This window comes from Quercus robur, chromosome 11 (genome assembly GCF_932294415.1).
Source record: "Quercus robur chromosome 11, dhQueRobu3.1, whole genome shotgun sequence".
Classification (NCBI taxonomy): Eukaryota; Viridiplantae; Streptophyta; class Magnoliopsida; order Fagales; family Fagaceae; genus Quercus; species Quercus robur.
Window position 1 is genome coordinate 50,887,333 of NC_065544.1, and position 27,877 is coordinate 50,915,209.

The 27,877-nt window shown below is 37.0% G+C and overlaps 2 pseudogenes; both read left to right on the plus strand.

Annotated features, from left to right (window-relative positions):
* The first annotated feature begins 1,355 nt into the window (after positions 1 to 1,355).
* On the plus strand, positions 1,356 to 27,373 carry LOC126705189 (probable 26S proteasome non-ATPase regulatory subunit 3; annotated as a pseudogene).
* Positions 23,413 to 27,877, plus strand: part of LOC126707619 (probable 26S proteasome non-ATPase regulatory subunit 3) — a 153,546-nt pseudogene continuing 149,081 nt past the window's right edge.

The window sequence follows — 27,877 nt, forward strand, 5'->3', positions numbered from 1 at the left end:
AACCTCTACACACAATTATATATTCCTATAAGTGTTTATAATTTTATATATCCCTAATTTTTTATTTTTTGGTTATGGGTTTTTGCATTATAGTCTAAATTTTGGTGACTGATGTTGAATTTGTGGAATTGGCGATCTGGGTTTTGTTTGTTTTGCTTAAATATTGGTAATTGCGTTTTAAAGTTTAGATTTTGCTGTGGTTTTGTGAAATTGGTGTTTCTAAGACAATGAACTTAGGCACAAAGTAGAAATCTTCTTTCTGAAATTGGGGACCTGGGATTTGATTGCTTTGCTCATATATTGGGAATTGCATGTTGAAGTTTAGATTTTGATGTGATTTTATGAATTTGGTGTTTCTGATACAGTGAACTTAGCCATAAAGTAGAAAAAAAAAGGTTTTGCACTGCACCTTTATGTAGCTGCCCATGTACTTGGATGCACGCTCTTAAGAGTTTCTATTGAATCCATTTTAAATTTATTATTTAAAAAAAATTCAACTTTATGTAGCATACATGTTTTTGATTTGGCGTTTATGCATATATACAAGTTTAGATATGGAGGGGATTGCATCTCTCATCTAGACCAATGCGTATAACTGAGAGGTGCGAAGTATTGTGCATGTGGTTCAGCATACCATGGCACTGAGGCGGAAGCTGAACGCAGCTGTGCTCGCTGCATTCCCCCCAATTTCACTCTCATCCTAGGATCTCAGTTGCATGGTCAGTTGTTTGCATATCTTCCCAAGGTAATTTTGGGGGGCATTTTTAGTTTGGGTCCTTTTGTGATTTATGTTCTCTATATTTATTCTTGGAATGGTATATTTTTTAAAAAGTGAATAAGTGAATAAAGGAATTGGCAGTTTGCACAATTGATGATGCATCTGGCATATTCTGATGTTAAATGAATTGAGCCATTGATAAATAGCTCGGGTTAGAATCGATAAAAAGTTCGTTCATGTTTGTTTATTTATAAACAAGCTGAGCTTTAGCCTTTTTTGGCTTGTTTCATAAACAAGCTGATCTCAAGCAAAAAAATTCTCAAGTCTTGCATTCCTTGCAAGCCAGAATCAGAACCATTCTAGTTAGTAGTTACACATTGGACTTATTTAACAGCAAACAACCTATCTCCATGATGTTTCATCCAATCAGAATTTCCTCAAATGTTTCCCTTTGATGCTGACTAATTAGATCAAGCAACTATGGTACCAATGATGATGAACCTAACTGATTGGAATCAATATGGCAGTGCATCTATTTGGATCATGCATTTTTGCTAGTCCCTTGAAGCCCAATTTTGACCAACCCATTAACACCCATAATTCCTCTATGTGCTACTACGCTCCAATCAAGTAACTAATGCCAATGTGTGTGCCATATCCAATGATGCCAAATGTTTCAGCCTTTCAACATGGTTTTCAAGTGAATGAATATGGTAATATGAATGAGGTTCACATGAAATAGGTTATTGGAAATTAAATTCCAAGGCTGGCAGGATTTGATTTGCAATCTAATTTCTAATTAATGATTTAGAAGTATCTGGGAGTATTCTAACATATGTTTTATGTTTTCTAGGAGTTTAAGTTACTTTCATATTGGATTTAATAATCATCATTTACATAATAATTTTTTTTTTTTAAAGTTTAGAAATATAATGACTTTTAGTATTGCAGAGTCACAAACTACTGCATTTAATATTGTTGAGTAACCTACATTGCAAGAATAGTTAGTTGAGAATTATTTTCATTGTAATCAGAATTTATATATTGAATGTTTTTCATGCTTTTGAACACTAAAATTGTTAAAGGTTGGTTAGAGGAGGATGAACATGACATGGATGTTGACACTGCTACATCTGGGACTCAAACTTTTGCAAAACACTCCTTGCCAGAGCTAGGGATTTACTATTTTCTTGTGCTAATATTTCTCATTGATCAGAAAAGATACAATGAGGTAACATGGTTAGATTGCTTTTGATGTCATTGTGGTTTTTAACCTTTTGAGTCATTGTGGTTTTTAATATTGCTTTTGATGTCTCTCAGGCTAAAGCTTGTGCGCCTCGGCTACCATTGTTCGATTGAAGGACATGATTAGGAGAACTGCTGATGTTCTAGCATCCAGGCTCTACCTCTATTATTCTCTTAGCTATGAACTCACTGGGGGTCTTGATGAAATTAGAGGGTTAGTTTTCTTTTGTCATGACTATTTGATTATCAGGGATTAATTTTCTCTTTATTAGTGAGGCAAATATGTATTGAATTGAATGATATTGTCTCTCACTCATACTGATTGATTGTATGAGTAACTTGGTCATTCATGCATTAACAGTAACCTCCTTTCCCTGCACTGTATTGTGACCTTGCACCATGACGAGTTGGGTCAGGTAAATTTTATTTATTTATTTATTTTGATATGTGAGTTGGATTGGATAAATTTGTCATTGATAGATCATATGTGTCCATATTACCGGGACTTATACGTGGATATTGGCATGGTGCAGGAAACACTTCTTTGCCTGATCATTACAACTTATATGATCAGGCAAAGAAGCTTCTGTCAAGTACCTCGATTTGGAGCCCATTCAATCCAGCGGGTAACTCTTAATTGTTTTTACTACAAAGCTGCCTAGAGCCTTTTAGCTCAATTGACAACCTGCGCACCCCCCCCCCCCCCCCCCCCCCCCCCCCCAAAAGCAAAAAGTGCTTGGGGGTTTAGGTGGGAAGGGGTTTAAGCTGTTGGGGTTAGCAGCATATTATAACTTTCTCCAAAAAAAAAAAAAAATGTTGTTACTAAAAAACTATATGCCCATTACACTTTGGGGTCACTGTCATGTAGGATATGGTTCAGATTTCTGTGGGAGGCCAAGTTGCATGTTTGCAACTATAATATTAAGTTTTTAGGGTTCAGTACAGTGATATTTATAATCATTGCAAAAGGTTGAACAATTAAGCCAGAGATGATAACATGACATGACATAGCTTATCGAATGCTCTTTTAATGGTAATCTTGTCAACCCTTTGTTCCCTTCATCATGCTTGCTCCCTGGCAACCCCATCCCTAGTCTTTACTAAATATATTGTTACCTGTGTTTGCTTCAAATTATTTATGATTTTTAAACTTTTATGATCCGTTTGGATTGAGGCGGAGGGAGGGGGAGTAGAGTAGAGTTGGCCTAAAATTAGCTTATTTTCAACCAACTCTATTCTACTTCCCTCCACTCCCCCTCCCTCATCCCTCAATCCTAACAGGTCCTTAGGGAAATGGAAAATGTTAGAGAAATTTTGGTTCATGTCAAACAAAACATAGATGGACAGGATCCAATTGCTGTGGAAAAATTACAGATAATAGTGAAGGAACTATTTTTATTTCTTTTTTCGGAGAGGGGATGGAAGGGTTTCTTAGTTTTGAATCTCACTGATGGGGCAGTGATTGTGGCTTCTATTTAAATTGTTTTACTTATAAGCTGCACATTCTGAAACAACTGTTCACTCTTGCAGTTCTTCCGCTACCTTCTCTACCTAGGAAAGATTTGGACAATTCAGTTGGAGTATACAGATGCAAAGAATCCCTCCTGCAGCTGCTCAGAATGCTCCTGTTGCTGCACTTGGTTTTGGAGTTTAATGTAACAAATGGGCAGTCATTGTTTGCTTACTGCTAGGAGAAATTCCTGAAAGGACCATTTTTATGCAGAAAGGCATGGTGCAGGTTTTGAGACCATACTTTGAATTGACAAATGTAAGTCTTGGTTCCCCGTACTTGAGTTTTTCATTTTAGTTTTTCCATATAATATAGGGCTGTCAGCAGGTCGGACTAAGTGCAGAATGTAGATACAATGACATCCAAGTTCTAATAATATATACCTAAATCCAAAAATGCAGACTGCTGCTTTAAAGTTGTGGCTGAGTTTTGATCTGAATTAAAATATAAAATCAGATAAGAAAGCAAATAATATACTAATAGAAATTATTTTTTAAACAAAATGGCTAAATTTTCACAAGTAAAGATTATAATTTTTAAACATGTAAAATTTCACGATTAATTTCTAAAATCATGTGAAATTATATTGATTTTACTCTACCCTAGTCTCTATTGAATCTGATTATAAGTAAATCTTAAAAATTGTAGTCCCTCCTGCATATCCATCTTTTCTTTGGGAGATGTCCACATTCTAAAATAAGTTTATAAAATGATACTTTTCAAATTTACCTAAAAAAGTTGTGCCTTATTAAAAATTTTAAAAAGTGTTTGATAAATTATGCTTTTATGTGAGATAAACGAACCAACAAATTTCAAATAAGTCTGGTAAGCAAGGGGTTTGGAAGTTTAATTCTGTTTCCAAAGATTGGAAATCTCTTTTCTTGGGAGATGAGATGCTCCTGGAATATCACCCTTCGAGCATGAGAAATGGCAGGGTTGTTGTATTTCCACCTCAAGAAGTTATTGAGGTTGTGCAATGGTCTACATGTTTGGTAGGGCAATTTTTTGATAAACAGTTATCATTTTTTCTGGTAAAGAGGTCTGTTTAGACTTTGTGGAAACTGTTTGGTGGTGTGGAGGTCACTTTTGAGAAGGGCCTTTTCTTGTTCAAATTTGTTTTGGTTCAAGATCGGGATGCTGTCCTTAATGCTAGATTATGGTATGTGGCCAACAAACCTCTCTTTCTTTGAAGATGGCAGCCTGGTTTGCAACTTAGTAATCTAAAGTTGTGCAAAATTCCTATCTGGGGGAAATTTCTGTAACTGCCTATAGCGTATGGACCCCCAAGTGCTTGAGTTATTTAGCAAGTGGTGTGGGAAGGCCATTATATGCTGATGCAGTCATTTAACAACACCAGAGGCTTGGATATGCTAGAGTTTGTGTGGAAGTTGGATTTGATGATGAACTTTCTGATTCTTTGGTTGTTGAATTGCCTGATGGAAAGATCTTGGAAGTTGGAATTGAGTATCCATGGAAGCCTGAAAATGTTTGCATTGCAAAGCGTTTGGTCACTTATCCAAATTCTGTCCTTCTAAACCTTCCAAGACTTGGGTTCCCAAGGATAAGGGTCAGGTTCACAGGACCTCCCTCCTCTCTGAAGATATCTGTGGCTGGGGTTGGAGGAATTTCTGTGTCACCTAATAGATTTGGCCCTCTTCAGGTTGAGAATGGTAATGATGAGGGGGGGCTACAGGAGCAGGTCTCTGTCCTCAGGAAAGATGACTTGAGTGCACTTCAAGATAGAGGTAACATTTCTGAGTCTCTGGGTGGTACTGTGAATGATGTTGTCCCTGTTCCTCTAGATACTGGAATAAAAGACCCCAATGTTGCATCTGTGGTGTCCCCCAATCCTAGGCAAGGAAATAGGAGAGTCACTAGAGCTCAAGTGGCTGCTGGGAAGAAAGCTGAAGGGTGTGAGGAAGGGGCACCAGGCCAGCTCACTCTTTTGGAATTTCTGGATGCTGCCATAGAGAAGGGAGCTAAACTAAAGCCAATAAAAAACTGTGAAAGCCAAGGAAAAGGGTAAGATTAACCCTGTTAATACTCCAATGGTGAGTGATGTGAACAGTTTACTTGAAAATTGTTAGACGATAGTATTGTGCTGGAATGTGTGGGGTCTAAATGATCCTTTTAAACAAAGAGAGGTAAAGAAATTAATTAGGGATCAAAGAGCTGATTTGGTTTATTTAGTTGAGACAAAGGTTAGAGATAGGAATGGCCTACAGATAAAAGAGGCCTTATTTCCAAATTGGGGTTTCCTCAATAATTATGATAATCATGAATTAGGAAGAATTTGGGTTTGTTGGAACACTAATATTTTCCATGTCTTAATGGTGTTAAAGGCTGATCAAGTTATCCATTGGGAGGTGGTGTTTCTTTCTAATTCAGCAAAATGGGAAGTGCCTTTTGTTTATGGTGCATACTGTGGTTTTAAAATGCAGGAGCTGTGGCAAGCCATTTCTGGATTACAATGGAGGACTAGAGATAGACCTTGGGTGGTTTTGGGGGATTTCAATGTAGTTAAAGACTCGAGTGAGAGGTTTGGGGGAATTGGGTAACCCTGGTTTTGAAGCTGAATTTGCTAATTGGATGGGTGTTCAAGGACTATTTGATCATCCTTATATTGGTGTTCTGTTCTCTTGGAATAATAAGAGAGATGCTACTGCATTTTTGGCTAGGAAGTTGGACAAAGCCCTCAGTAATTCCATTTAATTATCTGTTTTTCCTTAGACTCTGGTTGAGTTTTACCTCCTGGGATTTCAGGCCATGTTGCCATCTTTTTATCCCTTTTGCCTGTGCAGAATGCTAGTCCTGAACCTTTTAATTTCTTTAACTTCTTAACTGCTAATGATCGTTTCCTTGAAATTGTAAGTCAAAGTGAGGTCTTAGGTTGTTCATGGAACTCCTATGTTTCTCCTTTACAAGAAATTAAAGCTCCTGAAAGTTGAGTTAAAGGTCTTTAACCAGACCAGGTTTGGAGGAATTTCTGTGAGACTTGAAGTTGCTAAGGCTCAACATGACTCAGTCCAGTTAAGTCTCCTGAATAATCCTGGTTGTTCTGAACTCTGTAAGTTGGACAAAGTGCAGAGGAAGCTCTTCATTTGTACAAATCTGTTAGTAGTGCAGAGGAAGCTTTTCTCAGGCAGAAATCACGGGTCTCTTGGCTGAGGTTGGGTGACCAAAATAGTGGCTATTTGCATAGAATGGTGAAAGTGAAGGCAGCTAAAAAATAAACTAAAATGTCTTTATGATGCTTCTGGGGCAAGGGTGGATATTCGGCAGATTAAAGAGTTTGCAGTGAATTTCTATCAACAGCTACTAGGGGCTTCTTCTACTTCTACTTCTACTTCTTTGGTTCTATTTCTGACCTTGTTCAGATTATGCAGAAGACCCATCCTGAGCAGCTGAGAATTGAGTTGCAACAGGAAGTTACAGATAGGGAGATTCAAGACACTTTGTTTTTCATGGACGGTGACAAAGCCCATAGTCCTGATGGATATACTGCCCACTTTTTCAAGAAATCTTGGCATATAGTGAAGGGTGATGTCTTGGCTGATATTCATTCTTTCTTCTCCTCATCTAAGCTCCTAGGTGAAGTGAATGCTACCATTATCACTCTTGTACCTTAGGTACCTAACGATTCCACCATGTCTGTGTTTAGACTTATTTCTTGCTGCAACATTATTTACAAATGCATTACTAAGCTGCTGGCCAATTGTCTTAAAGCTTGCCTTGATATTCTCATGAGCCCTACTCAAACAGCTTTCATTCCTGGTAGAAGTATAAAGTAAATCGTACAGGCATAATACTAGTACATCTATTAAAAGTCTTCATGATTTTCTTTGATTTGATTTGATAAATCTATTATAATATGGATTGAACTAATAAGATTTGTTTACATACAGGATGAAGTTTTCTGCTTTTGTAGATTCTCTGTTAGTAATGATATGAATCAGGTTCTATATATTGCTGCAGTGACAGGAGAAAATCAGACTAGAAGCCATCCTCCCAGTTTTTGAAAGAAGTGCTTACCTTTTACACCGTACCATTGTGATTATTATTCTACATAGGTAAAGGTGGAATCATTGTAACATGGGATACAAAAACATGGAAGAGGATAGGATCAAAGACTGTAGTACGTGACACAATTTTGGCCTTCATTGTTTCTCCAGATGGAAAGCTACTTGCCTGGTAAAAAAAACTTGATTAGCTAGTTCAAGTTCTTGCGGAGATGAATTTTCACCTTCCTAGTGATTTTATTTTTCAGGTTCTGTATCCTTTATAGATGTGATTGTTCTTTTTAACATCGACAATCCTCCCATCTGAGTTATCTACAGTATAGATATATCTCACTATGGTCAACACTGAGAGAATACAACTTGCTTTTTTTTAAAGACATCCTGCAATAGTTTTTGAGACCGTTGGCTTAAGGAAAATGGTTTATATGTCAGCCTCTCAATCTGTTTGCAGTCTTGAAATGACTAAAACTTGCATTTTTGGTCCAATGCTTTGTGGGAAGGACCTCCTCTATTTCTGAAAAAATGAACTTTCTATTTTTTTCGGTCTGTAACGATACTTAAAGGTGTAGTGTATGTTTAAACTCTTACAATGCATCTTCTCTAGCACTTAACATCTCCTCCCTTTGATTGGTTGGGATGCAGTGGGACAACACAAGGTGATGTTTTTATTTTAAATTCAGCCAGTAAGCAGGTTCAAACGGTTGTTAGGAAAGCACACCTTGGCTTTGTAACTGCATTTTCATTCTCGCATGACTCAAGGTTGTAATATACGTATCTGCATTTTACTTCTCGATCACAATTATGCTGCAGCTTTTTCCTTCAATTAATTTGACAGTTATGCATGTAAACTCTGAATACAGGGCTTTGGCATCTGTATCCCTGGACTCAAGTGCAAGGGTGACACTAATTGAGGAAAATAAGAAAACTGGTACACGCCTCTCTTGATTATTTGATCTGATTATTTAATAACGTATTCATTTCCCGCTGTTGAATTGTGGGTTTGTTTATCTTGTGTTGATTTTGGATTCTCTCTCATTTCTTGGTGACACTAATTGAGGAAAATAAGAAAACTGGTACACGCCTCTCTTGATTATTTGATCTGATTATTTAATAACGTATTCATTTCCCGCTGTTGAATTGTGCGTTTGTTTATCTTGTGTTGATTTTGGATTCTCTCTCATTTCTTGGTTTTTTTTTTTTTTTTTCCTCACAGGAGCATTGATCTTGTGGGCCATCTTGTTAGTTATTTTACTTGCCATTGTTGTGTATTTACTATTTTATGAAGAATCAAGTCAAGGTGCTTTTTCAAAAAAAAAAAAAAGTCAAGGTGGCAAAATCTGACCTGACATGACATGAAGTTAGCAAGATATGGGTTCAGATTTAACAAGTTGTCTCATATTCGGGTTGACACAAATGACCCATTTCATAAACTTTTTGTGTTCGTGTCCAACAGAACTCGTTTAACTAAATGTCATTTAACTAACATACCTTTCAAAACCTTAGGGATATAAACTTATTTTCTTTATTAGTTGCATTCTCCCAAGTCCTATGGCTGCCTCTCACTCTTAGACCTCAATTTCACCTTATTTTCTTAGCCATTGTCACCCTTCTGTCACTAGGGATGCCAAGTTGCGATTGCTCTCATCCTTCACTTCTCTCTATCACTGGAAATCCTAGTTTCTATTGACTTTTATTTTCATCTTTGAATTCTCTGCGACCATCGCATCATTATCGTTGTCCTTTACTTTGATCTTTATCTATGTTCCATAAATTGATTATTGTAATTTGACATTAGTTGTTGTGGTTTATTTTGTTTCACATATTATTATTGATTATTTGTGATATTAAGATATATTATAGTTTTGAATGGTTATTTGGGATACAGTTACTTTTGTAAGTTTTGAATTTTATATTAGAAAAATTATTTGTTTGGTTTTTCATAATTCAGATCAATTAAATTCAGAGCTTGTAGGGTTATTTATCATGGAGTTCTTCAAATTCTTTTTGAAATGAGTGGATTTGATTTGTCATATCATCAATAATTTAAAGATGCCAAAACAATCTGCTCATTTTACAATGGAAGAATTAGATTCTAAAAACTTAATAATAGAGTTATCTTAAGAACCTTTTAAGAATCGTACTTTGTTTGAATCAGCAATTCATATAGGAGAATAGTCTACAAGCTTTATAATATGCATAAGATGGCTTTGGAATACACAGTATTTTTAGTGGGTGGAAGTGTTGTTTCGGCCTCTCTTCAAGCTCAACTGTAGTTGCCCCTATAGCACGAACTTATTTTCTGAACATTTTTATTTTATTTTATTTTAATTCATGTTTGTTATAGACATTGTTTGTTACATACTAAATAAAATTATACAGCACTGGCTCTCTCTTGGCAAAATTTATATTTATTTTTATTCTTAACCGTATGGTATCATTGCCACTGTTAATCAACATCTTTTTTTTTTGGGACAAATCCTATAAATTTTCTTCAAGCCTATATTTGAACAAGGGTAAGACTTAGGTGCTGTTCCATAAATTCTCTTTTTAAGATTCTGTCATGTGGATTTTTCCTTATAAGATAGAAGTGTATTTTTTAGTTAAATAACTACATGGTTGAATCTTAAGAGGGGAGTCTAAGGAACAACACCTAAGTTACAGTACCTAAGTTTTGTTCTTTAAACAATAATATGCATTTCAAAGTGGTGCTAGATTTTTATTTATAACCATATGGTATCACTGTCACTATTATTCAACATCTTTTTTCTTTGGACAAATCCAATAAATTTTCTTCTAGCCTATATTTGAACAATAATATGCATTTCAAAGTGGTACTCAATTCTGTAACATGAAGCATTTGAAGATTACCATTGATGCTGCTTTCAAGTTCATATACCAAACTGGCAATTCCTCTAATCTTCTTCCTCACAAACATTTTTGTTCAAAGCTTTGGTGGGGTATTGCTTTAGGAATAACTCCTCGATTGGATGATGCATGTTTTCAAAAACCGCTAATCTTTCTTTTTCTTTTTCTTATTTATGACTTCAAGACAAATTTTGTGTCTGAGTTCAGCTTAGTAAGACTCTTAAATTTTAGCTAAATTAAAATAATAATAAAGTAATTTCCTATGACCATTTTTTGCCTGTCCACATTGTTGATACTTATTTTTGTGACACATTTTGTACAAACCCGATTCAACCAAACTTTACTTCCTTGTAAGTTTAATTTATGTATTGTATTATATTTTATTCTTTTAAGCATAGCCCAAGTTCATGCAGCTTACTGGAGAAAACTGAAGAAGTGTGGTTTGGAGGGTATGCGTCGGTTTCCTTCTAGACCTTTTGCATGAGCTCAGCCCATGAATGCTACCAAGTGGGCAAGGGACACTGGTAGTATCTTTGGCTCATAGAGGAGGTCTTGTATCCAAAATTTTCACCCCAAAACAACTTTTATACTCTGGTTGATTATGGCCCAAAGTTTTTGCCCTAACCTAATTTTGCTATCATATTTTCTTTTCCACCTAAAAAACACAGCTAACCCTAAACTAATTAGCTAGCCTATTGTAGCCAAGCTGTCAAAAGCCTACAATGACAAAGAAACAATAGCTAATGGAGTCAGCCACTTTATTTCCAAAATCATGCTAAAAGCATGCCAAACTCTTCCCTAAACAAAAGCAACTTAAGCCAAAACACCAAATTAGTATAATGGGAAATAAAAGTCTCTTCCACTACTCAAAAATCATTCATTAGCAACACCCCAAACTCTGTATAAAACTCTATCTTCAGCTCAAAAATAACCAACCACATTTTCCCTATAGAGCTAAAACTTGAGAGTAAAAGTCCACTGAGCTAGGAAACATTCTCACAATTCAGAACTTTAGGGGTGGAAATATGGGTACAAGGAAACCTTCTCTTTCTTCCTCACAACCTCTCTTAATTTCCTATTCTCATTGATTATGGGTCGAAATTTCGAACCTATGTACTTTTTTTGCATTTTTTTGTATTTCAATTATGGCATTTTGATTTCTCTCTTGTTAAAGCACCATTAGCCTTTTGTTCATTATACTTTTGGAATTTTGGGCTTGATTCTCCACAAATAAACATTTTTAAAGAACCTAGGGGGAGATTTGGGCTAGTATCACATTTTTGGCTCTTTCCACAAAAACGTCCCCGACACATTTTACAAAATACAAATGTAATAGCTTTTATTTTTCTCTTGCTCTTTCTCACTTTTTTTGTTTGTTTTTTTATAATCTCTCTCTCTCTCTCTCTCTCTCTCTCGTTAGAAATCTAGGGGGAAAATAAAAATAAAATAAATAATTGTAGTAAATAAAGACAGAAGTTTAACTTAACCTATTACCAAGTTCTTCTTTTGAGAAAAAAACATTACCAGGAGATTCTAGCCTTTTACCCTTAATTTTTAAAAAATTTAGCAATATGCCCCTATTTCGAAACTATATAGGGATATGCCCCTGTTTTGATACTCGATTACCTTAAAATCGAGTTTCAATGAAATACTTGATTCGTAGAAAATCAAGTTATGCCGTATAAAACTAAAAAAAAAAAAAAAGCATGGAACTCGATTTTAGGGAAGTCGAGTTCTAAAACGCCGCTATAGGGCTTTAAAACGTCACTATAGGGCTTAAAAACGCCACTATAGGTCCACTTGGACTTGGTATGGCGACTTATAAAAAATTTTTGCAGGAAAACGTCGCTATAGGGTTCTTAAACGTCACTATAGGGCATAAAAACACCACTATAGGGCTCCTAGAACAGGGCAATCACACTTATAAAAATTTTTTTGCAGGAAAACGCCTCTATAGGCCTTAAAAACGCCACTATAGGGCACCCTGAATATGGGCCAATCACACTTATAAAAAATTTGCAGGAAAACGCCGCTATAGAGCTTTAAAACGTCACTATAGGGCTTAAAAACGCCGCTATAGGGCTCCCTGAATGTGGGGCGATAACACTTATAAATTTTTTTTTGCATGAAACTCGATTTCCTGAAACTCGAGTTCCATGCAATTATTTTATTTTATTTTATTTTATTTTTTAAGTTTGATCAAGCATAACTCGATTTTCTACCAATCGAGTATTTAATTGAACTCGATTTTATGATAATCGAGTATTGAAACAGGAGCACGCTCCTATATAGTTTGCAAACAGGGGCATATTGCCAATTTTTTTAAAAATTAAGGGTAAAATGCCAGAATCTCCAACATTACCAAGTAGTTATCCAAATTTTTAACCAAAAAATAATAATAAATAAAAAGCACTTATCCAAATTTAAAATTTCAGCAAAATCCATTATGAAACACAAACAATTATCCAAATTCAAAACTCAAAACTTCAACTTCAAACCCACTACTACAGTTATCTGTACATTTTTTTTCCCCTTTGTTCTTTATTTTATGTCTCTAAATCTTTATCATATTCTCTTTCTTCTTCAAATTCTAAAAAAAAAAAAAATTCAATTCTCAGCATCTATTCCCATAATTCTACTAATTTGAAAGGAAGACAATTATTGAAAACCCAATTAGGAAGGTATAAACATATCATTTATTTTTAATTAATTTTATTATATTTCTTTCTCTCCCTTTGTCTTTCTTTTTTTCTTTTTTTCTTTAATTGCTCCACAAAAAAAAAAAAAAAAAAAAAAGTTGATTTGCATTTTTCATAATGAATACAAAATTATTATCTTAAAAGTTAAAACCCAATACTTTTGGTAGAATAAATCTCATCAAAATAAAATATTATTAATATTTATTGTATTTTTTAATTGAATGGTTTTAGGATTATAAACTATTTTATGATTTTATTACTATAATTTTAATTTGACAAACTGTGAGTAGTTGTCTATCACTTACATATATATACCCAATATTTTTTCTCTATCATTCATTTTCTATGGAATCTCAATTGTAAAAAAAAAAAAAGGTTGTGAAATAATTTTTATATATATATATATATAAATAATTTTTTTTCCTTTTAAAATTTGTAAATAAATTTAATCTTTTTAACTTATATCTTCCACTCGTTCACTCATCCTCATCTTCATAACTTTCCTTTTCTTCGCTTTACCTTAACGCATAGAGACACAGCCACAGCTACACAGCCCAGGTCCGTCTCTCCCAATATGCCATAGTTACAGGCCTTAGCTTTCACTCTCACACGCAAACCCCACCATGATTTCCTCAATCAAACCCACAAAATCAAGCAAAAAGTTCACATTTTTAACAGGCGTTCCTGCTTTGGTCGCTCAGCACTAGCAGCATCAGCATCTTCTTGTTCTTCTGCTGCTATATATCTTCAGTTCATTTGCCTCAGCTTGTTGGTTTTTGTTGGTGACTCCAACCTCTTTGGCTTTCTGGGTCTGATCCTAAACAATATGTCTCAAACAAGGGAACCTCCTCATCCTCGTAGGATCTTCCGACAAAAGAAGGAACATCTCCCACACGACATCGTACTCAACATCTTGGCAAACCTGCCTGCCAAATCAGTCCTAAGATTCAGGTGTGTTTCTAAAACCTGGGACTCCTCGATCACCACTCCTAGTTTCATCTCTACCCACCTTAATCTTAACAATAACAACAACTTAGCTTATCTCATAAGCTTTGCTTCTACTACTGTTGATTCTCGTACCATCCTAAGCTTTATCGGTGGTTACGACCACACATTTAATAGGATTTCCGAGTACCCAATTCCCTCTGGCTTTCATTCATCTTATGGTTCTTATTACTACACAGCCGATTCATGCAATGGCTTGGTGTGTTTCACTCAACATGGATACCATCCCACTACTACTGGTGCTATATGTTTGTGGAACCCCAGCATTAGAAAACAAAAGAGATTGCCCGATTTTTCCTTAACCCAATATGTTAGGTTTTCTACTGGATTTGCTTATCAGTCCATCACCAATGACTACAAGGTTGTTAAGATCTCTCTAATGCGTGGGATTAAGACTGAGGCTGAGGTTTACACATTGAGCTCCAACTCTTGGAGAAGGGTTGAAATCTCATTGGCAAACACTGTTTTGGGCTTGCCTCCCGACAATCCCACTGCCACATTTGTTAGTGGAGCTTTGCATTGGTTGGGAAATGTTTCTGAAGCCGCATCTCTTTTCATGATTTTGTCATTTGATGTCAATAATGATAAATTTGGAGAGATAGCACTTCCTTATGCACAACAACAACAACTGCTACCACAAGGTGTAATGGCAAAAATAGATCGTCTGATGGTGTTCAAGGGGAAACTGGCCTTCATTACATTGGGTTACCTCATATTCGACCACGCCAACGAAGATGAATACAATGACTTTATGAGGTCGAATACACATCATTCATGCTTCATATGGGTGATGGGGGAGTATGGTGTACATGAATCATGGAGTAAACTTGTTTCTGTCCAGTTTGAAAATGTTGTCTCTGTACATTTCTTTGGTTGCACCAGTCGTGGTGAACTGCTAGTTATAAAGAAGCTTAATGAATGGTGGTGGCTCACGGTTGTTTCGCTTGACCTTGAAACTTTTCATAAGAAGCATCTTGGTTTCCGAGAAATGCCAGTTAATATTACTACTTTTATGGAAAGCCTTGTGTTACTTGATGGAGCAACTGAGCTGTCTGGATAAGAAGTGAAATCATTAGTGATAATCATAGGATTTTGTTATGTAAGTGTGATACAAATGAGACCATTATCATGTTTTTCCTTTGGTATCATTTTGTTTTGAGGTAGGCAGAAAAGTATTGATCTAATGTTGGTGAATTTTATTCTTGATTTATATAAAAAAACTCAATGCTTCTTAGGAATCTCATATTATGTTTCATATGTGTGCTGTGATCTGGTGTTGTCTAAATCCTAGAGCTACTGCTGTGTGCTTTGATCTGGTGCTGCCTGAGCCTATGAGCTGCTCTGGTGCCGTGTTAAGTAGTGACTATGTGAAATAAAAGCTTGCTTGCTTGTACGAACTAATTCAAGACCGCTTAGACCGGTTGTAATTACCTAGGCATAGGTGTATGTTGATAAGGGCAGTATCATGTTATTTTAGTAGTGTAGAAGATATTAAATTTAGAGCATGTTCTCCATTGTTGGAGCATGTGACTGATTGATAGGTTGTTAGAGGCAGTTATGCCAGATGGCATAAGGAGTTACTTGATCAGCTAGGTAGTTAATCTACTGGTCAGGATGGTACACATACAAATAGGTATTTGGCTTTGTAATGAGATCATGCAGAAATTAACCAACAATTTTGTTTCCTGTTCTCTCTTCTTCCTCTCAATTCTTGGAGGTCAGTCATATCCTTCAATATTTCAATCAACCCTTAAACGCTACCTGCCACCAAAGTTCTTAACAATGCCTGTGGCAATTTCATGAAAGAATATGACATTTTACTTGTAACTTTTTGTGTGCCTCTCTAATGATGTTGTAACTTGTAAAAGATTAGATTAAAGACCTTACTTAAATCCAAACAAATAAAATAAAAATGGAGCAAAAGAGAGCAAAGACAAGAAGCCCTAGGATGAGAGTGTTTGATTAGATTAGAGATCTTACTACTTTCCAACAAAATAAAATAAAAAATGGAATAAAAAAGAGAGAAGAAAAGAAGCCCTAAGATGAGAATGTTAAAAATGGGATGTGGAAGTTCTTAATTGGTGAGCAAAGGCCCAGCAAAGGTCTTGTACTTGGTTCCTTGATCAGAATGATATGTCTTGCTAGCGGCTGCAGTGCATTTGCAATGCAATTTTAGTGACAAAAAGCTCATTCTACTGGCAGATAAACATTTACAAAAAAATTGAGCTAGTTATATCTCATGGGGATTGCATTATCTCATTCCCGCGAGAGAAAGATTGAGATAACAGATAGTGCAGGAACCACTTCTTAACCTACTACTTTGCAAATACCTTCATTACAACTTATATGGTCAAGCAGAGAAGCTTAGGTCAAAGGAACCTCGGTTTGAAGCCCATTCAAAACAACAGGTAACTCTTAATTGTTTTAGTACAAAGCTTTTTAGGGTTCAGTCCAGTGATAGTTATAATTATTGTAAAAGGTTGAACAATTAAGCCAGAGATAATAAACAAGACATGACAGCTTATCAAAGACATCTTTTAATGGCATTCTTGTCTACTCTGCACTGTAATATCAACCTCTACACACATTTATATATTCCTATAAGTATTTACAATTTTATATATCCCTAATTTTTTATTTTTTGGTTTTGGGTTTTTGCATTATAGTCTAAATTTTGGTGACTGATGTTGAATTTGTGGTTGGTGATCTGGGTTTTGTTTGTTTTGCTCAAATATTGGTAATTGCGTTTCAAAGTTTTGATTTTGCTGTGGTTTTGTGAAATTGGTGTTTTTAAGACAATGAACTTAGCCACAAAGTAGAAATCTGCTTTCTGAAATTGGGGACCTGGGATTTTATTGCTTTGCTCATATATTGGGAATTGCGTGTTGAAGATTAGATTTTGATGCGATTTTATGAATTTGGTGTTTCTGATACCATGAACTTAGCCACAAAGTACAAAAAAAAGCTTTTTCACTACACCTTTATGTAGCTGCCCATGTATTTGGATGCTCGCTCTTAAGAGTTTTTATTGAATCCATTTTAAATATATTATTTTTAAAACATGCAACTTTATTTATTTTTGGATAACTAACGTAAGAATATTATTAATAATAAAAAAATGGCTAAGCCGAGTACATTGGGGATATACTATGGGGGCACTAATCAAGAAACAAAAGAACAACAGTCAAGAAAAATAGAAAAGGAAGAACAAGAAAAATGAGAAAAAACCACACTCCATTCAAAGAGAGTGTGTAAGAAGAAAGACTTAATCTCCGGCAAAGAGCATTCGCAACCCTCAAAACTTCTAGCATTTCTTTCACGCCAAATGCACCAAATCAAGCAGTGAGACACTAATTTCCAAACATCAATGTGATGATGTCATGCAAACTTTCCTAGCCAAGCCTCAAACAACTCAAGAACAATATGAGGCACAATCCATTGAATACCAAACAAGCAGAAAACTAAAGTCCACAACTCCCAAGCTATGGAGTAATGAAGTAGAAGATGATCCACTGACTCCCCACACCTCTTACACATATAGCACCAGTCAAGCACTATCACTCATCTTTTACGAAGGTTGTTTGTTGTTAAGATCTTACCTAAGGAAGCAGACCAAGAAAAGAAAACTACCCTTGGAGGAACTTTCGATTGCCATATCATTTTCCATGGAAAGGAAACAAGATTGGGAGGGTAGAAAGAACTATAATAACCTCTAACCTCAAAACCTATATTCCTTGCAGGCTTCCAACAAACCTTATCTGGGCCAAACCCTCGCACTGACGAAGAATAGACCAACTCCATAAACCGGTCAAAGGCTTCTTCTTTCCAATCTTGTGGTGGATGACAAAATTGCACATTCCAGTGAAACCTCCCAGCAGACCAACCCATAACTTCAGCCACCAAGGAATCCTTTGACCTACTAAGACAGTACAGCTTCAGAAAGGCCTCTTGGAGAGTACAATCCCCACACCACATATGCTTCCAAAATTTCACTCTAGTACCATCCCCCACATCATAAACAAGGAGTTTAGAGAAGTTCAACCAGCCACTTCTAATGTATCTCCATAAGGACTTGTCACCTTCTTCGTACACCAACCACCCCAAATGTTCCCATATTTTGCCTCTATAACCCTCCTCCATAAAGCATCAGTCTCCAAGCCATACCTCCATAACCATTTACCTAGCAAGGCAGAATTATAGTTATCCAACCGTCTTATACCCAACCCCCCAACCTGCAAAGGCCTACAAACCTTGGCCCAATTAACTAAATGAATTTTAGGTTCACCACTAATCCCATTCCACAAAAAATCTCTCTATAATTTCTCCTTACGCTTAGCCACCTTACCCGGTAAAGGAAAAAGGGAGAGAAAGTATGTAGGTAAAGACGATAGTGAGCTTTTAATGAGTGTCACCTTACCCCTTTTAGATAAATACATTCTCTTCCAACCTACTAATCTCCTCTCCATTCTCTCTATGATAGGATTTCAAATAGATAAATCCTTAAATTTTGCACCTAATGGAAGGCTCAAATATTTCAAGGGCAGAGAAGATTGCCCACACCCTAACAGATCCACCAAATCCTCCAAATTTGGTACCCCACCAACAGGTAGCAACTTAGATTTCCCCAAATTAATACAAAGCCCTGACACCTCCTCAAATCTAGCAAGAATCGCCCTTGAATTAACAATCTGAGAAGGTTCAGCATCACAAAAAATTAGAGTGTCATTTGCAAATAAAAGGTGAGACATCATCACTGATGGACCAGCCGTACTACCCACAGAAAAGCCTAAGAACTGCCCTGCGAAGGCAGCCACATCCAACATACGACTTAATGCCTCCATCACAATATCAAACAACAATGGAGATAAAGGATCCCTTTGCCGAAGCCCCCTAGAACTTCCAAAGAAATCAGTTGGGCTACCATTGATCAGAATAGAAAACTTTATAGTTGAAATGCAATACCTTATCCATTTTCTCCATTTCTCTGAGAAACCACAACGTTGAAACATATACATTAGAAAATCCTAACTCACATGATCATACGCCTTTTCCACATCCAATTTACACAGCACACCTGGAACTCTTGACTTCAATCTACTATCAGTACATTCAAAAGCAATCAAGACGGAATCCAAGATCTGTCTGCCTTTCACAAAAGCATTTTGTGATTTTGAAATATGCCCATGCGCCACCCTACGAAGCCGATTAGCCAACACCTTAGAAATAATCTTATAAATCCCACCAACTAAGCTGATAGGCCAAAAATCCTTAACCTCCACAGCATCCACTTTCTTAGGAATAAGGGCAAGGAACGAAGCATTAAGACTCTTCTCAAACACTGCCTAAGTATGGAAATTGTGGAATACAGCCATAATTTTAGTTTTCAAAACACTCCAACAAGACTGGAAGAATGCCATGGAAAAGCCATTCGGGCCAGGTGCCTTATCACCATTACAATCATGGATCACCTCAAACACCTCTTCTTCCTCAAAAGGCCTATCTAGCCAACTTGCATCTTTCACTGAGATGCTAGAAAAATCCACATCATTTAAGACAGGTTTGTGAGCCACCTCCTCAACATAAAGCTACCTATAAAACTGAGAGATACAGTCTACTATAGCAGCCGGGTCTGAAGAGAACACCCCATTCACTATAAGCCTATCAATAGAATTAACCCTCCTATAAGAGTTAGTGATACGGTGGAAAAATTTAGTATTCCTGTCTCCTTCCCTAACATAGAGAACTCTAGATTTATGCATCCAACATATTTCTTCCAACAGAGTAGCTTTTTCTAACTCCTCACGAATTCTACCCATTTCCACCCTTTCCTCTGCTGATAATCGCCGACTCTCCTCCATATTCTCTAGAACACTAAGGTCCTTCCACAAATTTTTAATCCAAACTTCAACATGACCAAACACCTCCACATTCCATCTTTTCAAATCATTTTTAAGGAGTTTTAATTTATTGGCTAGAATAAAACTTGGTGCACTGTGAACTTGGTAGGAACCCCACCAAGACTGAACCTTATTCACAAAACCTTCATCCTTAAGCCACATATTCTCAAATCTAAACAGCATACTCCCTCTTTGAAAAGAGCCACCCTCAAGGACAATTGGGAAATGATCCGAACACAACCTAGATATCCGTCTTTGTGAAACTGTTGGAAACTTATCCTCCTAATTTACAGAGAACAAGAATCTATCCAGCTTAGCCTTTGAAGCAACTTCTATATCATTTGACCAAGTAAAAGTACCCCCTTGCAATGGCAGATCAATTAGACCCAGTTCCGAAATAAAATTGGAAAACTCTCGCATAGCAGTAGTGAAAGAATTAGACTCCAATCATTCGGAAGGGAATCTAACCACATTAAAGTCACCACCCACACACCATGGGACACTCCACCAGCTATTCAAGCCACAAATTTCCTCCCATAAAAACCTCCTGTCTCGGAGTAGATTAGGACCATAAACACTAGTAAATGCCTAAACAAACTGATCTGACACACTTGTAAACTTACAAGAAACCGAAAATCTCCTTACTGCTTTCTCTATTTTATTCACTACCCGAGTGTCCCACATCACTAACACCCCACCAGAAGCTCCACAAGAACCTAAGTAAGACCAATCAACATGTTGGCCACCCCACAAGCTACGAATCACCGCTCTATTAATCAGCCTCATTTTGGTTTCTTGAAGACAAACCACATCTGGCCCCCATTTCCTAATCAAATCTCTCACCCTAAGCCTTTTATCCTGCTCATTCAACCCTCTAACGTTCCAAGAAATAATCTTCACATTCATTGATAAGGCACAACAGCTTGCTCAGAACTTGCACTCCTTACTTTATTTGGATCATACTCAACATTCAAAGATGACAACAAATTCTTCAACTCCCGCTGACCTTTCTGACCTGACTTGACCAACTTCGTCTAATCACCTACCACAAGTTTTTGTTTCTCTTTCTTTCTGGCCTCTATGGCTAGTAACAATCCTGTAATCTGCTCCTTAAAACCTTCCAGTGAAGTGCCCACAGATTTCTTGAAAGCCTTGATCTTAATGGTTATCCATTGTGATAATTGACAATTATCCACATTGTCCTCACACCCAATCTCCTTCACATGACTAGACACCAACTCCAATGGACCTTCCGTGGCCAATGGTACCACAACTAATGGCTCATCACCCCTCTCACAAGACCTCAACCTTTCATCAAATTCCCACATCTCACTCTCTGACCCAGGAACCACCGACAAAGACTCTGCTAGCCCCTCACCCTCATCCGCCTAACTAACCCGCTACCCTTCATCAGTAATAGAAACATTACTTAGTACACATTCTCCCTCCAAACTTGAGCTGATTGACATATAGTCTGGAGAACGATACAATGACAATGGGAGCACTAATTGTTTGCCATCACGCAATTGTAATATCCAGTCTTTGGAATTACCCCAAGACTTATCCAAGTCTCCAACCAACTCCTTAATAGTGGGGTTGAGTAAGTGAACTCCCTTACACTTAGAATCATAGTTTGTAGTGACCAAACCTTCCGAACCCATAAAATCCTCTTCCTCATCTTTCGTTGCCATCTGAGAAGTCAGTGACGCCAGCGCTGACACCATCGGATCACTATAGGTTGGTACCGATTCACTAGCTGCCTGAACCGCCCCCACTGGCTTGCCTGACATGGTGAAGGGCTGGGTCTGATTACTCCGACCACCACAACCATCGGAACCCATCACTTTTGGTGCAATAGTAGTGAACACGATGGTCGAGGATACCATCGGCATCAACATCGACCCATTCGAGTTACTGATTGCTGATATCAAGTCGTGGGATGTGTGGGTCACCTCCTCTGGTCTTGTCGGCACGGTGGGTGTCACCTCTGGGCTTATCGACACCGTGGGTGTCACCTCTGGTCCTATTGGCACGGTGGGTGTTAGAGCTAATCGTGTCAGGCTGTGCTGACCACCCTTACTTGCGTTAATCTCACTCCTACCTGAGCTCGGATTAGCTAGACAGTTCTGATAAGAAGTCTCCAAGACCTTTAGGTTACTAAGAGAACACTCTCTAGTCTTAAAATTACATGGGCTTGACAAACCTAGGCCCAAAGTGGGCTCTACACTTCCCTAAAGACCCACTGCGTTACTCAATTCCCTACGGGCTTTCCGATTGCATGGGTCTAGCCCCACTATTTGTTTCTGAACATCCTTATTCTCCCTTGCTACCCAATTGCCAACCTATTTACCATCCTTAACTCTATCCCAGGAGACCCGCCTCTTTCCAAATTCATTCACATCCACAATCAACCCTCTTCCTAACCAACGTGACTTCCTATTATCATGTAACTTTCCAAATTCAACAATTTTTGAATTCAAATTAAACTTCAAAGGAATACTGAATTTATTTCCTTTCGGGATTTTCTCCTCTATGATATTCTTACCATGAATACCACCCTCTCCACCCTCACCACCTCCCATGGTTGCCTGGGGAAAACTTCCCGCCTGAGTTTCAAAGACTACTCTCTGTGTGCGAGAATTGTCCCTCGGAGGCTCCAAATTATTATTCTTCACGACACCATCCTTTACCTTTTCTTTGATAAAAAGCTGCTGAATAGGCTTCAAACTTGCCTGCACTGGAGCTTTGATAGCTTCCACATAGGACTTGGCGTCACGGTATTTTGGCACTTGCTTATACTTGTATGGTACAAAATTCAATCCACCTAACGCATATTGGGAAGGTTCCAATATTCTTCTTAATTCAATCCCAAAAGTTCTCCATCCTTGTTGTGACTTACTAGCAGGAATAATGATGGTTCTCCGCAGCCCACCTTACCTTAAGCTCTGTCACAGATAAGTACTGTCCAAACGAATTGGACCCCCGTTGCAAAGTGTAAGCAGTATCACCATCCCTGAACGTGAAAAATTGCTTCAGATTAACCCCAACCATGGTGTGTTCTAGACTCTGCATTACCCACCGTGTTGGACTCTTACCCAAAAAAACCAATTGCATATAGTATTTTCCCCATTCAAAAATCTTGAGGGAGTAAAAGTTCCCTCCTTCCTCCACCACCAATTGGAACAACTTAGATTCAATAAAAAAACTTCTAAATCCACCCATATTGAACAAAGGAAACAAACTAAAATAGGATTTCTAACTAATTTGAGGTAGCCGAGTCTCCAAAGTACCTACTACACAATGTCAGAATTGTCAAGGCAATAGCCGAAAACACCTAATAGCGTTGGAAATCCAACAAACAATGCCAAACAAACCACCAAGCCAACATCCAGACACTCCAGTCAAATAGTGAAAAACATCAACTTTGATAACGGTATATTGGTCTATCAACATGCAACTTTATGTAGCATACATGTTTTAGATTTGGTGTTTATGCATATATATACATGTGTTTAGATTTGGAGGGGATTGCATCTCTCATCTAGACCAGTGCATATAATTGAGAGGTGCGATGTATTGTGCATGTGGTTCAGCTCACCATGGCGCTGAGGTGGAAGCTGAATGCAGCTATGCTTATTGCATTCCTCAATTTCACTCTCATCCTAGGATCTGAGTTGCATGGTCTGTTGTTTGCATATCTTCCCAAGGTAAATTTGGGGGCATTTCGAGTTTGGGTCCTTTTGTAATTTATGTTCTCTCTATTCATTCTTAGAATGGTATATTTTTTAATAAGTGAATAAAGGAATTAGTAGTTTGCACAATTGATGATGCATCTGGCGTATTCTGATGTTAAATAATAGAAATTAAAAACAGGGCTAAATGAATCGGGCCATTGATAAACAGCTCAGGTTAGACTCGATAAAAAGCTCATTCGTGTTTGTTTATTTATAAACAAGCTAAGCTTGAGCCTTTTTAGGCTTGTTTGATAAACAAGCCGAGCCCAAGCAAAAAAATTCTCAAGTCTAGCATTCCTTGCAAGCCAGAACCAGAACCAGAACCAGAACCATTCTAGTTTCTAGTTACGCATTGCACTTATTTAACAGCAAAAAACCTATCTCCATGATGTTTCATCCAATCAGAATTTCCTCAAATGTTTCCCTTTGATGCTGACTCATTAGATGAAGCAACTATGATACCAATGATGATGAACCTAACTGATTGGAATCAATATGGCAGCGCATCTAGTTGGATCATGCATTTTTGCTAGTCCATGAAGCCCAATTTTTACCAACCCATTAACACCCATAGTTCCTCTATGTGCTACTATGCTCCAATCAAGAAACTAATGCTAGTGTGTGCGCCATATCCAATGATGCCAAATGTTTCAACCTTTCAACATGGTTTTCAAGTGAATGAATATGGTAATATGAATGAGGTTCATATGAAATAGGTTATTGGAAATTAAATTCCAAGGTTGGTAGGATTTGATTTGCAATTTAATTTCTACTTAACGATTTATAATTATGTGGGAGTATTCTAACATATGTTTTATGTTTTCTAGAAGTTTAAGTTACTTTCAGATTGGATTTAATAAACATCATTTACTTAATAATTTTTTTTTTAAAGTTTAGAAATATAATGACATTTAGTATTACAGTGTCATAGACCACGGCATTTAATATTGTTGAGCAACCTAAATGATAGGAATAGTTAGTTGAGAATTATTTTCATTGTAATAAGAATTTATATATTGAATGTTTTTCATGTTTTTGAACACTTTTTAAATGTTGGTTACAGGAGGATGAACATGACATAGATGTTGACACTGCTACATCTGGGACTCAAACTGTTGCAAAACACTGCTTGCGAGAGCTAGGGATTCACTGCTATTTTCTTGTGCTAATATTTCTCATTGATCTGAAGAGATACAATGAGGTAACATGGTTAGATTGCTTCTGATGTCATTGTGGTTTTTAACATTGCTTTTGATGTCTCCAGGCTAAAGCTTGTACGCCTCGGTTACCATTGTTTGCTGATGTTCTAGCATCCAGGCTCTACTTCTATTATTCTCTTAGCTATGAACTCCCTGGGGGTTTTGATGAAATTAGAGGGTTAGTTTTCTTTTGTCATGACTATCTGATTATTAGGGATTAATTCTCTCTTTATTAGTGAGGTAAATGTGTATTGAATTGAATGATATTGTCTCTCACTCATACTGATTGATTGTATGATTAACTTGGACATTCATGCATTAACAGTAACCTCCTTTACCTGCACTGTATTGTGACCCTACGCCATGATGAGTTGGGTCAGGTAAATTTTATTTATTTATTTATTTTGATATGTGAGTTGGATCAGATAAATTTGTAATTGATAGATTGTGTGTCTATATTACCAGGTCTTATACGTGGATATTGGTATGATGCAGGAAGCACTTCTTTGCCTGATAGTTACAACTTATATGATCAGGCAAAGAAGCATCTGTCAAAGGCACCTCGATTTGGAGCCCATTCAAACCAGCCGGTAACTCTTAATCTATGAAGCATGGGTGCGTTTCAGGACTCGGGTGCGGGACTCAGCAATTTTTGAAAATGTAGGGTGCGGGTGCGGCGGGACTCGGCGATTAAAAAATTATTAAAAATATTTTTATTTATATTTTCTATATATTTTTACTATTAAAATATTCTTAAAAAACAAATTACTATGTCTTGATTCACAAAACAAAGAAAGAAGAAGGCAAGAAACACATTACTATGCCTCTGAGGTTAGAATTTCGGCTGTTCCGACAAGATTCAAGGCCGATTTCGGCCTGTTTGGCCGTTTCGGCCATATTGGCCGTCGGTCGATACAACCCGATATGGCTGATACGGCCCGATTCTGGCCGAATCAGCCCGATTCGGCGCTAATCGAGCCACGTTGGCGCGAATCGAGCCAAGTCGGCACAAATCTGAGAAAAAGAAAGAAAAAAGCTCAGACACAGCATTGACGCACGGGCAACCACGTCGGACGCTGTGTCCCGCGTCGGACTCGGGTGCGGCACCCTCCCAGCCGCGTTTGTGCTTTCTAGCTCTTAATTGTTTTTATTACAAAATTGCCTAGAGTCTTGTAGCTCAATTGACACCTATCCATGCAAAAAGTGCTTGGGAGTTTATGTGGAAAGGGGTTTAAGCTATTGGAGTTAGTAGCATATTATAACTATCTCAAAAAAAAAAAAAAATGTTGTTACTAAAAAACTATATGCCCATTACATTTTTGGGTCACTGACATGTAGGATATGGTTCAAATTTTTGTGGGAAGCCAAGTTACATGTCTGCAACTATAAAATTAAGTTTTTAGGGTCCAGTACAGTGATAGTTATAATTATTGCAAAAGGTTGAACAATTAAGCCAAAGATAATAACATGACATGACATAGCTTATTGAATGCCCTTTTAATGGCATTCTTGTCAACCTTTTGTTCCCTTCGTCATGCTTGCTCCCTGGCAACCCCATCGCTAGTCTTTACTAAATATATTGTTACTTATGTTTGCTTCAAATTATATATGATTTTTAAACTTTTATGGTCCGTTTGGATTGAGGTGGAGGAAGGGGGAGTAGAGGGGAGTTGGCCGAACCAACTCTTCTAGATACTGGAATAAAAGATCCCAATGTTGCATTTGTGGATTGAGCCTAATTTCAACCAACTCTACTCTACTCCCCTCCACTCCCCCTTCCTCTCCCCTCAATCCAAACGGGCCCTTAGGGAAATGGAAAATGTTGGAGAAATTTTGGTTCATGTCAAACAAAACATAGATGGACAGGATCCAATTGCTATGGAAAAATTACAGATAATAGTGAAGGAACAATTTTTCTTTCTTTTTTTGGATGAGGGGATGGAAGGGTTTCTTAGTTTCGAATCTCACTGATGGGGCAGTGATTATGGCATCTATTTTAAATTGTTTCACTTATAAGTTGCACATTCTGAAACAACTGTTCACTCTTGCAGTTCTTCTGCTACTTTTTCTACCTAGGAAAGATTAGGACAATATAGTTGGAGTATTCAGATGCAAAGAATCCCTCCTGCAGCTGCTCAGAAAGCCCCTATTGTTGCACTTGGTTTTCGAGTTCAATGTAACAAATGGGTAGTCATTGTTTGCTTACTGCTAGGAGAAATTCCTGAAAGGACCATTTTTATGCAGAAAGTCATGCTTCAGGTTTTGAGACCATACTTTGAAATGACAAATGTAAGTCTTGGTTTCCCGTACTTGAGTTTTTCATTTTAGTTTTTCCATATAATATAGGGCTGTTAGCAGGTTGGACGAAGTGCAGAATGTAGATACAATGACATCCAAGTTCTAATAATATATACCTAAATCCAAAAATGCAGACTGCTGCTTTAAAGTTATGGCCGAGTTTTGATCTGAATTAAAATATAAAATCAGATAAGAAATTATTTTTTAAATAAAACGGCTAAATTTTCGCAAGTGAAGATTATAATTTTTAAACATGTAAAATTTCATGATTGATTTCTAAAATGATGTGAAATTATATTGATTCTACTCTACCCTAGTCTCTATTGAATCTGATTATAACTTAATCTTAAAAATTATAGTCCTTCCTGCATATCCATCTTTTCTTTGGGAGATGTCCACATTCTAAAATAACTACCCGTTTGGGTACTGATGAAAAGGCAGCGTCTTGCGTTTGTGTTTTCTTCTTTTTTTTTTTTTTTTTTTTTTTTTTTTAGATGAGCATTCTATGGCTGTGGTATGTTTCCAGTGGGTTCTGTGCACTGTTCATAGGACCCACAAACCTTTTTTTTCAACAAAACTTTCATTAAAAATGGGTTCCACGACATTATTCACACATTTAAAAATTATTTTGCTATAGTGTTTTCAGTTTTCAGCAAAATAAGCGGTAGCCAAACACACCGTAAGTTTA